General features: G+C 29.0%; 1 non-coding gene across 1 annotated transcript; it reads left to right on the top strand.

Annotated features, from left to right (window-relative positions):
• The first annotated feature begins 9,345 nt into the window (after positions 1 to 9,345).
• On the top strand, positions 9,346 to 9,456 carry LOC140876990 (small nucleolar RNA R71). The gene has a single exon (XR_012149212.1). It is a non-coding gene; the product is annotated as a small nucleolar RNA R71 (small nucleolar RNA).
• Positions 9,457 to 9,958: the final 502 nt, after the last annotated feature.

Raw genomic sequence — 9,958 nt, 5'->3', positions numbered from 1 at the left:
GCTCTCACTGCAGTGATCGATAATCTGCCTTCAGAAATAATTTCTAACGGACGGATCGAGCTCGGACTGAAATCTAGAAGCTTGAAAAGGTGATGGGGCGTTTCAATGGAGGAGGAGCCGGCTAAGGAAGGAGATGAAGACTTTTCAATCTCAATTCTAAGTGTAGATAATATATAAAATCCAATAATTGCGTTTTAGTCCCTGAAAAATCCAAATTTTGCAAAAAGGACCCTGATCAAAATCAAGTCGGCTCGTGAACTCTGTAATCTCCGATTAACTCAAATAAACTTATTTAAGATAAAAAACAGGGCATTACAAATTAACTAAGATTAAGGTGGGATAGAAATTTAGCTTTCAATGATGAATATTCAAATGTTAAATAATTATTTTTAGAGAATCGATGATGGAGTGAATAACTTCAAGGGCGTAGTTGATAAGTGCATTTTGTGCACTTAATTTGCATATGAGTTTCTTGTCAATTGTTGTGTTTCGAGTGAAATTATGTGGTGTTCGTGTTGTTTTTGTTAAGTGCGAGAAAAGAAAGAAAATATGATTTTTGAGTTGATGTGAAGGAAAAGAGCTTGGAAAAGAGTCTAAAAAGCGAGATGGGATAAAAAAAGGAGAGCAGAAAAAATGTTAATTCGAAGAAATAGTGCGGCCGCGCAGCTACAGAGGAGCACCCGCGCTGATGAGGAAGTCAGAAGAAAAATAAAAGTCGAAACTTCAGTGCGGGCGCGCCATCAGTGCAGAGCGCCCGCTCTACCAGGAATTGCTGAAGAGAAGAAATACGATACAACTGTGCGTGCTACAACTTAAATTGTAATTCACCCAAGTGTAGGTTGTCTGCAAGTAATATACTCATGAGTACGAGATCGATCCACGGAGAGGATGTTGTAAGTTTAATTTTAGCAATAATATATTATAGATGAAAATATTATTATAAAACTTCAAATACACAAATTATAAAATTGTCAAGGCTTCAAAGGTTCATTGTTGGTTTATTTAAGATTGCTTAATAAAAATAAATAAAAGAAACTAAAATAAGAATAAACATAAAAGAACAATGAAATATTTAAACAAGTATATCATATAATATAGTTTCCACTATATTAATATCAGATTAACCGATATTTAATACATGGTACCCATAATATATATATAAATGCATAAATATAAATTGACATAAAAGTAAATGTTAAATCAAATCACAATATTTCATTTAGAACAACCGGCAGAGCCACGCTATCGTCTAAATAAAATATATGACTTTATGTTAGATGCGATAAAGTAAATGTTAGTTGCGGAAAAATAAATGTTACATGCGAGAAAGTAAATGTTAGTTGCGGAAAAGTAAATGTTAGTTGCGATAAAGTAAAAGTTAGATGCGAGAAAGTAAATGTTAGTTCAAATCACAATATATTATTTAGAACAATCGACAGTGTCACGATATCGTCTAAATAATATATATGATTTTATTATAAATAGATACTTATATTTATAGTATATAATTATTGTAGTATTTATTGTATCATATTTGACAACAAATCAAGGTAACCACATTCAAGGTACCAAGCATTTGATGTAAATAGATAACAACAAATCTTCCAAAATTATACCTACAAATAAGGATCAATTAGAAAAACAAAATAGAAATAGAAAAAGAGAAGAATATACAAAATATAAACAATCTTACTTGACCAACAATGAAACCTTTTCACCTTGACATAAAAAGATTTAGCTTGCCATGAACATGAAACTCAAGAGTAAGGATAAAATAAATTTCATACTTGAACTTGAGAAATATGCACACTCAAACTTTTATTCTCACACACACAATATTTATTTTACAAATGAGGACTTCTCTACACTCTTTCATACTACAAATCTTATACAACACATCTATTTATAGGCCAAATGAGAGCAAGGGTCCAAAACTCATTAAATATGGAATAGTAAAGTTGGTGGGTGCTTGTCTCCTTGAATATCAATACATTGACCCAACATTAATTGGCATGTTTGATGCCTTAGACTTCTGATTTTGCTTTTGCACAAAACATATAACACGTAGCCCTTTGTCGGTAGATGTGTTTTGACAACTCATTCACCCCTTTTGGATAAAATATAAAATACTTATGATATTTTTACTCCAAGCTGGTCATAGTAAAAGTAAATCTGTCTCCATTTTGATGTTTGATTATTTTGATCATCTTAATGAAGTTTTTGGAATTTCTTGTCTTCTACAAAGTTGAAGATGCCTCTTTTGTGATTCTACAGGTTTTGAGATTACTCCATTATGACCTCTGTAGCTTGAGTAATTTTAATTTTACCAAACCTGCGCAAACCGTAAAATACAACATTTTAGTAAAACATTTAAATATAAACACATAACACTAAAATAATACAACTTCATAATTTTAATTAAACTTAAATTTTAAAACACACTTTTTAACAAATAAATAATTACAAATTTTAAGTTTCATCACACCCCCAAACCGGCTAATTACTAGTCCCTTAGTAATAAAATATCATAAAATATCATAAAATCACAAGTTAGATTTTTATTCCTTAATATATATATATATTCAAATATGCAAACTTTGAAATTTTAAAAACACACTTGTGAGGAGATCATATGTTTATTTATAAATCTCATTATCAACCAATATATTAATATGTAATTGGATGGGCTATACATATATAGTTCACACAATATCAAAATATTAAATATATATAATTTTTTTTTACATAAATATTTTCTAAAAACTTTGAGAATAATATAATTAAAAGGATAATAGAAATCATTTTCATAACATGTATATCATCAGGAATATTAATATAAAAGTCTCAACTCCATATTCTCTCGGGTTAAAGTATTTCATATATAACTGTTTTTCACTCATGAAGTTGGAAGAAAATTATACACTCTTTGAAAATGGCTAGTAAAGCAGACAATCAAATAACCTAATATTGAAAATAAGATAGGATGATTTACAAAGAATAAACCCATTTTTTTTTTTTGTTTTTTTTTTTTTTGCTTGGCTGCAAAATTGTTTTTACATAATCAAATTCCTCCAATAAACTTTGAAAATGTAACATTTTTTTTTTCAAAGTTTATTTATTATTTTTATTTTTTTATGAGGTAAATCTATTACATTAATAATTATAGCAGGGATATTAATACTCTACATCTTTACAATCAAACTTCAAACAACTTTGCAGCCAATTTTCATTTTTCTTTTTTTTTTCTTTTTTCAAAATGGGTTTAATCTATTAATCAACCATTTCTTAATAATCAATAAAAGCTTATAAATTGTTTTCTCAATTCTCACCCCTCACTCACAAAATTTATGTGAGTAAATATTGTACTTTTACAAATTAATTCCCTCAATTATACATGTTATTATTCATTCAATCAATATCACTTTAATTATATACTCATAAAAGTTTTAGAAAATATGATATTTGAAAACACACAATTATATATTATTTATAACTTATATCCCATCAATTATATATTTTCTATTAAATTGATAAAAAGAAGAATAAATAAACATCTATATAAAAAGACTTCATTTTCTTAGTAGTTTGCAATTTAAATATATACGGAATATTAAAATCTAATCTATTGTGATAAGATGATAAATAAAAACTAATGCGTGTCAGGAGTTTTTGACTCCTTACTCTGCCATTGAAAAAGAAAAATAAATATTATTATAGAAATATATTTTTTTTTTAAATTTTAATTTTTTTTTATAAAAAAAATAAACCCTCCCCCAAACCTGAATATGACATTTTTTTTAATTTTTTTTTAATTAAAAAAAAGAGTACATGAAAGAGATATCACCTGGAATTTATTGAAGATGAGGAACAAACACAAACCATTTCGTGACATGTTGAATCAATGATGACTTCAACGTCTTCTTATGAGTTGAGGGTTGGCTTCCCATCCAATTTTCTTATAAATTGGCAAATAGGGTCTTTTTTAGTCAGATTCCCAAGACCATTACCATGACGCTGCGCTTGGAATAGTTTCCATAAACGGAGAAGTTGACCTTGTACATCTCCACTAGAATGCGTCTCAAGAGTCAATGAGATATCATCCAATGACTCTTTACTCAGCCCATTCTTAACGAAATCAATTTTATCTTCTCTATTTGTGGAAACACATCGCAAAGATCTGCATCGTTTGTTACAAGTCCATCTGGCACATTTATGACAAACATCTAACCCTTTTGCCCTCCTTTTCTTCGCATAGGTGCTTTTTCCTAGTCCGGACATATTTCGAACATGTAAGAATTTTGGAACTTCGCCACCTATTCGAACCTTGGCTTCAATTATAAGACGAATATCCTCCGGAATTCCTTTTTGCATAAGCATTCTCAATCTTTCACGTCTGCATTCATAAATCATTCTTCGAACTTTTTTAGAAACAGAAGAACAAATATATTTTCCATGTTCTTTGATAGCTTCTTCCATTTTGAAAATAAAGAAATATATATATTTTTTTTGATCAGTTATTGTGGGAAACCAATTTAACCGACTGTAAGAGCCACGGAGTACCGTTATCCGCCACTTAACCGGGAAGTGACTCAATTCTGCAAAAATAAAATAAAAATATAAGTAACAATTAAGTTGTATCATATAAAGGCATAAACTCTTCATTAAAAACTTCATTTTCTATAAACGGTTTAAGTCTTTGCCCATTAACTTTAAATACATTATTATTTTTAGGATTTTCAATATCAACAGCACCATGAGGATATACAAATTTAACAATAAATGGTCCAGACCATCGCGATCTAAGTTTTTCTGGAAACAAATGCAAGCGAGAATTATAAAGTAAAACTTTTTGTCCGATTTCAAAAGATTTCCTCATAATATTTTTATCATGAAATAATTTTGTTTTATCTTTATAAATCTTTGCATTTTTATATGCATCATTTCTTAATTCTTCTAGTTCATTTAATTGCAATTTTCTTAATTTAGATGCATCATCTAAATTAGTATTAAACGCTTAAATTGCCCAATAAGCTTTATGTTCAATTTCAACAGGTAGATGGCAATGATTTCCAAAAACTAATCTATATGGTGACATCCCCAATGATGTTTTAAATGCAGTTCTATATGCCCATAATGCATCACTTAATCTTAAAGACCAATCTTTTCGATTTGGATTGACTGTTTTTTCCAAAATTTGTTTTATTTCTTTATTTGCAAGTTCAACCTGACCATTCGTTTGAGGGTGATATGGAGTAGAAACTTTATGTGTAATACCATATTTTCTTAACAACGAAGAAAATGATTTATTTATAAAATGACTTCCCCCATCACTTATTATAGCTCTAGGTATTCCAAATCGACTAAAAATATTTTCTTTCAAAAATTTTATCACAACTTTATGATCATTAGTTCTACATGCAATTGCTTCAATCCATTTTGAAACATAATCGACAGCTACTAAAATATAAGTGAATCCAAAAGATAATGGAAATGGACCCATAAAATCTATTCCCCAACTGTCAAATATTTCAATAATCATGATTGGATTTAAAGGCATCATGTTTCGTTTTGAAATTGAACCCATTTTCTGACAATTTTCACAAGATTTGCAAAATGAATGTGTATCTTTGAATAAAGAAGGCCAATAAAATCCACATTGAAAGATTTTTGCAGCTGTTTTCTTTGACGAAAAATGACCTCCACATGCCTCAGAATGACAAAATTTAATGACACTACTTACCTCATTGTCGGGTATGCATCGTCGAAAAATTTGATCAGGACAATACTTAAACAAATAAGGATCATCCCAATAAAATTTTTTGACCTCTTTCAAGAATTTATTTTTATCTTGTGAACTCCAATGTGAAGGCATTTTATTTGTCACAAGAAAATTTACAATATTAGCAAACCAAGGCATAGTAGTAGCATAAAATAGTTGATCATCCGAAAAATTTTCATTTATTGGTATTTCATTTTGAGATGATTCAGAAATTATTCTTGATAAATGATCGGCTACTACATTTTCTTTTCCTTTTTTATCTTTTATTACAAGATCAAATTCTTGTAACAACAAAATCCATCTTATTAATCTCGGCTTAGCATCTTGTTTATTTGATAAATATTTTATGGCAGAATGATCAGTGTAAACAATAGTAGTAGAACCAATTAAATAGGATCGAAATTTATCTAATGCAAACACTACTGAAAGTAATTCTTTTTCAGTTGTTGAATAATTGATTTGAGCACTATTTAAGGTTCTACTTGCATAATAGATCACATAAGGTTTACCTTTTTTTCTTTGTCCTAACACGGCTCCTTTAGCATAGTCACTTGCATCACACATTAATTCAAATGGTAAAGACCAATCAGGAGGTTGTAAAATAGGTGATGTAGTTAAAAGATTAATTATCTTTTTAAAAGCAGTTTCACATTCTTGAGTCCATTCAAATTGTGCATCTTTTGTTAAAAGATTTGAAATTGGTTTCGATATTATGCTAAAATTTTTTATAAATCTTCTATAAAATCCCGCATGACCAAAAAAATGATCGAATTTCTTTGATCGTGTTTGGTGATGGTAAATTAGCAATAACATCAACCTTAGCTTTATCAACTTCAATTCCTTTTTCAGATATGACATGCCCTAACACAATTCCGGATTTAACCATGTAGTGACATTTTTCCCAATTTAAAACAAGAATTTTTTCTTCACATCTTTTTAAAACTTCTTCCAAATTTTTAAGACAGTTTTCAAATGAGTTTCCAAAAACAGTTATATCATCCATAAAAAATTCCACAAATTCTTCAATCATGTCACTAAAAATACTTAGCATGCATCTTTGAAAAGTAGCCGGGGCATTACATAAACCAAATGGCATCCTTTTAAAAGCAAAAGTTCCGAACGGACAAGTGAAAGTAGTTTTTTCTTGATCTTCTAATGATATTGGTATTTGATAATACCCCGAATACCCATCAAGAAAACAATAATAAGGATTACCTGCCACTTTCTCTAAAATTTGATCTAAAAATGGTAACGGAAAGTGATCTTTTCCAGTTGCATCATTTAATTTTCTATAATCAATGCACATACGCCAACTAGATGGAATCCTAGCTTGTAATAATTCTCCATTTTCATTTTTTATAACAGTGATGCCTGATTTTTTTGGTACTACTTGTGTTGGACTTACCCATTTACTATCCGAGATTGGATAAATAATTCCGACATCTAATAGTTTTAAAACTTCATTTTTAACAACTTCTTTCATGTGTGGATTTAATCTTCTTTGTGGTTGTTGATATGTTTTAGCATTTTCTTCCAAGTGAATTCTATGTGTGCAGATTAAAGGATTTATACCTTTTATATCTTGCAAAGTCCATCCAATTGCATTTTTGTGTTTTTTAAGTAGTGTTATTAAATCTTCTTCTTGTTTTGGTAAGAGGGTAGAAGATATTACAATAGGATATGTTTGATTTTCACCAAGGAAAGCATATTTTAGTTCTATTGGTAAGGGTTTTAATTCAAGTTTTGGATGATCATTTTCTTTTACTTCTTCAAGTTCATTAATTTCTTCAAATAACTTTGATTTAAAAACATTTTTTGAATCAAAACTTTCCACTAAAAAAACTTCAGATTGTTGATTTAAGTTTTTTTGGTGTATATTTTCTTCCACGATTGTTTCTATTGCATTATCATCTTCATCTTCATTAATACTTGGTTGTTTACATAAATTGAACACATTAAGTTCTAAAGTCATATTTCCAAAAGACAATTTCATTATTTCATTTCGACAATTAATTAAAGTATTTGAAGTTGCTAGAAATGGACGTCCCAATATTACTGGAATTTCGTTATGTACTTCTATTGGTTGTATATCCAAGACAATAAAATCCATGGGATATATGAATTTATCAACTTGAACTAATACATCTTCTAAAATACCTCTAGGTATTTTGATTGACCTATCGACTAGTAAAAGAGTAACAGATGTAGGTTTTAAATCTCCCAACTTAAGCTTTTCATAAACTGAATAAGGAATTAAATTCACACTTGCTCCCAAATCTAACAAAGCTTTTTTAATTTTATTTTTTCCAATAATACATGAAATTGTTGGACAACCGGGATCTTTATATTTCAAGGTAGAATTATTTTGAATAATAGAGCTTACTTGCTCCGTTAAGAATTCTTTCTTCTTTACATGCAATTGTCTTTTCACAGCACATAAATCTTTTAAAAACTTTGCATAAGAAGGCACTTGTTTAATAGCATCAAATAATGGAATATTTATTTTTACTTGTTTAAAAACTTCATAAATATCAGAATCATTTTTTTGTTTTTTATTATTAACTAACGCATGAGGGAAAGGAACATGTTTATTTGACTCACATATTATTTCAGATAATGTATCATCAACTTTCTTAATCTTAGGACTCAAAGTATCATCTTTCTCGAAAGTATCAAGATTTTCATCCTTACTCTTTGAGTTTGACTGATCTTTGTTTTCATCACTATATGGATCATTAACTATTTTACCACTTCTAAGAGTAATAACAGATTTTACTTGATCAAATTTTTCTTGATTTTGATTTTTAGGATTGGGTTGTGGTTGAGATGTAAATTTTCCTTTTTCATGAATATTAAGTGCAGATGCAAATTTTGCAAGAGTTTCTTTCAAATCATTCATAGATTGAATGTTTTGAATATTGATAGATTCTTGCTTTTGAATGTATGCATGAATTTCATCTTCAAAATGTTTTCTTGGAGGTGGGATATAAGGAGCATAACCTTGATGACTTTGGTTATTGTGAAAAGGTTGTTGTGAAGGTTGTGCATTATTATCGTTCCTCCAACTAAAATTATGATGATTTCTCCAACCAGGATTATATGTTTGTGAAAAAGGATCTAATGTTGGTTTTTTAAAATTGTTAACATAATTGGCTTGTTCATGGAGACATTCTTTAAATGAAGGCAAAGTAGGACAATTTTTTGTAAGGTGATCATGTGTGTCACATATATGACAAACAATTTCTTGAACACTTTTTAATTGATCACTCCTTTTCATTTTTAATGACTCAATTTTTTTTGCTAAAGATGCAAGTTTAGCTTGAACATCTACATCATCTTTAAGATGATAAATAACACTCCCATTTGTTGAATTATTGGTTTTACTTGGTGGTTCAATTGAGCCTATATTATCCCAATTTTGAGCATTTTCTGCTAATGACTCCAAATATTCTATAGCTTCATTTGGGTTTTTATCTTCAAAAGTTCCATTACACATGAATTCTATCATTTGCCTATCTTTAGGTATTAAACCTTCATAAAAGTGAGAAACTATCCTCCATATTTCAAAACCATGATGTGGGCATGTATTAAGTAACTCTTTATATCTATCCCAACATTGATAAAATGTTTCCCCTTGTTTTTTAGAAAAAGTTGTAATTTGTCTTTTAAAAGAGTTTGTTCTATGGGAAGGAAAATTTTTTTTATAAATTGTTGTTGCATTTCTTCCCATGATCTTATTGAACTTGATCTCAAATTTTGCAACCATGTTTTAGCTTTATCTTTTAAGGAAAAAGAGAAAAGCTTTAATCGAACAGTATCCATGCTACAATTTTGATCATTATAAGTGTTGCAAACCTCCTCAAATTCTCTTAAATGCAAATATGGATTTTCAGAATCTAAGCCATGAAAATTTGGTAAAAGTTGAATGACTTGTGGCTTAAAATTGAAATTAGATGCATCAGGATGAAAAACTAAACAAGATGGTGTACTAGTTCTTATTGGATTCATATGGTGCCTAAGTGTTCTTGGTTGTTCATGTTCTTGATGATGATTATTATTATTATTATTATCTTGATTATTAGAATTATCGTCCATGTTTAAAATATTTTCAGTTACTCGAACAAGTCTACCACTTTGTTTACGACTCCAAACAATCATACAATTAAAAACAACATACTA

Source organism: Henckelia pumila, chromosome 1 (assembly GCF_033568475.1).
Source record: "Henckelia pumila isolate YLH828 chromosome 1, ASM3356847v2, whole genome shotgun sequence".
Lineage (NCBI taxonomy): Eukaryota > Viridiplantae > Streptophyta > Magnoliopsida > Lamiales > Gesneriaceae > Henckelia > Henckelia pumila.
The sequence above is the reverse complement of the archived record's forward strand: the minus strand, read 5'-3'. Positions and strand labels throughout refer to the sequence as shown.